The sequence below is a fragment of the Gossypium hirsutum genome, chromosome A11 (assembly GCF_007990345.1).
Source record: "Gossypium hirsutum isolate 1008001.06 chromosome A11, Gossypium_hirsutum_v2.1, whole genome shotgun sequence".
Classification (NCBI taxonomy): Eukaryota; Viridiplantae; Streptophyta; class Magnoliopsida; order Malvales; family Malvaceae; genus Gossypium; species Gossypium hirsutum.
The window spans coordinates 92,069,809-92,075,808 of NC_053434.1; positions in this window are offsets into that span (position 1 = coordinate 92,069,809).

The following is a 6,000-nucleotide window of genomic DNA, read 5'->3' on the forward strand; positions in this document are numbered from 1 at the left end:
AGGAAATGGAGAATGATACATGCACAAATAGGGTGAAAATTATTAAATTCCAATCACCAAAACTGCCAATTTTCAAGCTTGATAAATCAACATACTTGCGACGACTTTTTGATGGGATCCTAGCATTTCTGGGTTGAGATGTCTTCATGGCATTTGAATATCCATCTCTTACCTTCAAAACAAATTTTGAAGCACTCAATTTTGAGTTTGGGAACTCAAGTTATGACCGTTTTAGTGAAGATTACGTGAACAGAATTTCTGGATGAGATTATGACGGGAATTACGAATTACGGGCTTTTAATTTGAGTGTAAATCATATTGGGTTCGGGTTTTAGGTTTAATTTTTATTATATATGAGCCTAATATTTTATTTATTAGCTCTTATTATTTTATTCCAAAATTTTAATAATTATTAAGTATTTTAGGTTATTTAGGAGTTTGATGTTAATAAGAAAGTTTAGTTTAAAACTACTTCTTGTTTAGATTAAATTAGAATTCTAGTATACTTATGAGTTTTATTTAGATTTATTTAGCTAGCCTATATATAGGCATTTACATTGTACACAATTCATACGTTATTCTATTTCTCTTTTGAGTTAATGAATTCTCTTTGAGTTTTCCTTTCAAGAATTTCTCTTTAGTTTCTTTTAAAAGAGTTTTAACAATCTTTTGAGATTTTGGAGATCATCTTCAAACTTTTTCTTGCCAAGGTTTCTATCTTGGAGCGGAAATTAGAGCCACTTGAAGGGGGTTGTGGATTCTTCGTGTTTCAAAAGCTTCTTAGGACTTCTACACGCCACATTCTATCTTCTTTATTTTCTTCCTTATTGTTTTAATAGTAGATTTATTATTCTATTTTAATTATCTTAGTTATTTATTTTAATTGTTTTATCTAACTTGGATTTGATTGCGTTTCAGGTTGCGTAAAAAATCCAAGTTTCTTTCCAAACGTCTAGAGCCCTAAGTTAAATTCGCGAATTTGACAAACTTTACAATCCGCTTCCGCATTCATCAACAAAGCTTTGGACTTACTGGTTAAAAGTTACCATGTGGCTCACACGTAATCTTTATCAAATTTTGGGTATCATCAACACTAGAATGTCTAGTGAAACACATTTCTTTACATACAAGATGTTATAAGATAATCAATAAATATTAACACAACTAGCCAGTACCATAACTATTGATCATAAAAAATAGGGAAAGTAAGAAAGATCAATACAAGATTTGTTGTCTACTATTTATAGCAGCTGAAAGCAACCACCTACAAAAACCAACTAGATGGTAACCATTGGGATATTGAGATGTCCAACTACATCTTATGCATCTAATATGCAATTAACACCTTGCATCAATTTTTAGCACACCATCCTCTTATATGAAATTCTTAAATGTTTTAATTCCCTTATCTGACTCTTACTACAATCGAGAACCCCATAATTTATGTACTAGCCCCCAAAAGAAAGAAATGGAAACTACAGTTAAATGTTCAGCTCACATGTCATTTTCTCAATACATAATATTGTACCTGATACCAATGAACAGTCTTAACAATTAAATTCAATGATAAAACATAATAAAAAACCATGTTTTGATACCCTTTTACATGTTAATAACATAGAATACCATCATCTTTCATTGTTAAAATGCTATTAATGTACAAAGAACTAAATAGTGGGAAAGAATCAACAAACAGATGTATTACTTATCATATCATATCTGTGTTAGTGATAGTTTTCAATGTAGGATTAAACCTTGAAGTCTACAACTCACGACATTTACTTCAAACCAAATTCCAGGACTTTTATAGCTAACCTAAATAATTTCCTTTCAATTTCTTTTCTTGAAAGCTAGGTTGTTAAGCTATAAGCTTTTCATAGCTAATCTATTAAGCAATTAACTTTTCACCAACATAATTAAGTTCGTTAGATTTAGAACAAAAAACATGGAAGCTAGACTGTTAGAATACTAGCTTTTCACACACAACAATACCTACTAAATCCAGTAAAGACTCCTCGATAACATTAGCATTTTTGCTTTCATTAACCATACCATATATAAGACAGTCCAGAAATTGATCCACCTTACAGATTCAAACTTGTGACACTAATTAGATGATGAAACATGATCGTGCAATGCAGCACCACATGAAGTATGAAGTAGTGGATCCTAATAAACACATTCTCCTTAAAGATCATCCACTGAGATCTCAAACACATAATGCATGTGAATCCTTCTAAAGCAATCTTGGTACCTTGAGTAATAATAAGCTCTAAAGAAACAAACTATTGAGCAGATAAAGAGCAATAGAAAATAATTCAAAAGTTACTCTGATCCAAGACAGTAGATTCTACAGCAGATCGAATCCATTTACCAAACTGAATTTACTCAAGAGCATCAATAGTTAACAGATCAAGCTATTTTACTAATTGACGAGTAGCAAAGAAATAAATAACCACATTCACATCACTTCAAACTAAGATTAACAAAGTTAATGTATTGAAACTAGAAGTAGTAAAAATGAACAGATTGAAACTCATTCATCGGACTAGATCATCAAAGTGCACCAACTAGACCCAATAACGTTCAAGAATAATAGAAATAGATGAAAATCCTCTAAACAGAGCATAAAGACACAGAAAATTATCAACTATATATGTCACCATATTTAGCAAATACCTTCAAATGATGAGGCCGTCCAACTGAGTTGTCTTAGTTGAATCCTTTTTGCTACACTGCCCCTACCATTACTATCTTCCTTGTTCGATAATCCAAAAACAAGGAAAACACCCACCCATAATCAAAACCCAGAATTAAAAAAAACCTAAATTTTAATACAAAATGAATTTTAAAATAAACAAAATAGGGTTTTGATTTATATGAAAAACAAGATCAAATGAGAGGTAGAAAGGGTAAACTTACTGAAAGCTTGGTAGGATAAAAACTCATATCCAAGAAAGGAAGAAGACTAACACAGGGACTGAAATGGTGAATGAAATAGTAACAAAAAGAGGTAGAAAAAATTTTGGGTAAGAAAAAATGGCAGAGAGGAAAATGAAATGAACAATGAAAGGGAGAAATATTTACCTGCAGGACACTAGATAAAGGGGAGGAGCGCCGGAGTTGAAGGAAGCAAGGAATGACTGTCGTTTGAGTGTTTTTGAGGTGAAAATTTGGTGAGGGTAAGATAGGGTTCTTCAATCACTGAATTAGTAATCGGTGGAGAGGAGAGGGCATAAAAATCACCAAATTCCCAACATAAGCCTGAAATAGAATACACCCATAATAGGGTATTCCATTGAACCAAACAGCTGTTTGTGTGGGCCTACATAATAGACTTGTAATAGACTATGCCATTACATTGAACCAAATACCTTAGTATTAAGGTATTTGGTTCAAATATGTCTCTTTTTTTTCTTTAATTTCTAAATATTTACTTTTTTACTATATTCTAAATTAAACATGTTTAATATTTAAAACAACCGAAGCTACTATAATAATTTATTTTAATTTTTTTGAATGATCTCATTATAAGTTCTAGTGACGAAGTTTGAAATTTTGTTTGAGGCAGAATTAAATGGTATATTTTTATAATAGTAAAAATACAATTTCATCATTTTAATAGCCTACATCTTTATAATTTTTAAAGTGTTAAATCAAATTTTTATCATTTTGTGGGGGAAAAGTACAATTTTTCCATTAATAATTTAAAATTTATAAATTATAAAGGGTCTAAATTAAAATTTTTCCATTTTAGGGGGACCATGGTCCTCCTAGGCCTCCACTACTGTAACAGCCTGATTTTGGGCCTGGTCGGAACAATGGTTTTAGGACCACAAATCAGAAATAAAAAAAAACTTTATTATATTTTTATAGTCTACAGTTTTATGGAATGATTCTGTAAGAATTTCGTTCAAAAATTTTGACGTTTGAGCACTTAATTTAACAAAAAGGACTAAATTGAAAAAAGTGCAAAACTTGAGTTCTAAGAGCTAGAAGTGTCTAATTGCTATAAAATTTTAAATTTAAGGTCCTTAGACGGTAATTAAACCATTTTTTAAGTTATTGGACAAAAATGGACATGAAGTAAGAGAAATTTTAGTGTTTTAAGAAAAGGGCATTTTGGTCATTTGGTAATTAAATGAATTAATAAGCAAATTAAAAGGAAATTTTTTCTCATCTTCTACCCCTTGGCTGAAATTTACAATAGGAAGACATATCTAGGGTTTTTCAAGCTTCCAAGCTCGATTGTAAGTTATTCAAGCCCCGTTTTTAATGCTCTTTACATTTTTTAAGTCGTTGTAACTCGATCTACCTATTTCTAACACTAATTTGAGGTATGATTAAAGTATAGGGTTTGATCCATGTTATAAATGTGTGTATTTTGATGGCTAATGGTAGAAACTACATGTTTAATGTTAGAAAAACAACTTTTGCTAAATGATTTTCGGTAAAAATGTAAAAAAGGACCTATTTGTAAAAGTTACAAAATAAGTAGTAAAAGTGTGATTAAGTGGAAAATATGGGCTGGTGTAAGTATGAAAATGGTTCGGCTAGGCTTGGATTTTGAAGAAATTGAATACATTTCAATTTATGAGTATAGGGACGAAATTCTAAAAATGTGAAACATTAGGGGCAAAAATATAAATTTTCCATAATATGATTTTTGGATTGAATTGAGAAATGTGTGTATTAAATAAGTTAAATTTTTTATTATACATCAAGATAAACGAGGTTCGGACCTAGATCGAGGGAAAAACAAAGTGTTTGACGATTAGATAAAATTCTAATATTTTTGTACCGAGGTAATTTCGTATGTAAATAATGAACTTTTATATTTGTGTTTTAAATGATTTAATATTTTATGAATTGTAATTGACTCTTTAGGATGCATTCGACAAAGTTTCGACAAGTGAGAAATCCCGGTTGAGCCTTAGGAACAGAATAGGATACGAGTGACATGTCACTAGGAACCCATATGTTTATGTGATCTAGGTGCTGGTCTTGTACGTCCTACCAGTGGCTAGGTAGTCTAGCATGAGCTACGAATACCTGATAGCTTGTGTGAGCAGTACTGTGTAGCTACGTCCTGACTGACAGCTTGTGTGAGCAGGCCCGTGAATAGCTCGAAATTGAGCCTATATGTATTATGAGATGTGAGGTAGCTTTGGCTACATGTATGGCACTTATGTGCAAGATTTCTGAGTATCCGTTAATATTCGGAGTGTTCAACGGGAATATCAAAGTTGTGAAAGGCTATGGTATGTTATGAGTTGGTACAGGTATGTACGTAAAACTCATACGTAATGAGCTCGAAAAGTTATGAACCCTTGGTAAGGTTATGATTGAGTAAGTTAAGACTATGGATTTTGATATCATTCATGTTAATTTTTATCATGCTAATTGTATGTTAGGTGTGTGGTTATGATGCTTATTATTTGCATAGGAACTTACTATGCTATAAAGCTTACTCCCTTTGCTTTTCCCTTGTCTTATAGTGTCATGAAGCTAGCTCGGGATCAGAGACCATCGGAGATCCACTCACACTATCAAAAAATTATTTTGGTATCAATGATCTCAACATTTTGAGTTATGTGTCATAATTGATTTGGCCAAATGTGTTGGCTTATATTGGTTGAAAGTTTATTTTGTATAGGGCCATTTAAAATTGGCTACTATTGGTTAAAGCAATTTATATGATGATGTCTCTCTTAGATGTGGAAATTTACATGATTTGGGTTGATGAGTATGTAATGTTTGTGTATGAAAGATGGTAGCATGTGAACGATGTGTTGATGTCTTTGTTGTGGCTGATTTGGTTGTTTATATGTGTTTGGATTGGTGCTATGTTATGTTACGTAGGTAAGTGCTTTAAAGGGGTGGCAAAATGACTTGGTAAATAGCCTTATTTTTGTCCACACGAGCGTGTATCTAGGTCGTGTGTGACACACAACTTGCCTCACGAGCATGTGTTTAGGACGTGTGTCCCCTTGCACCCTA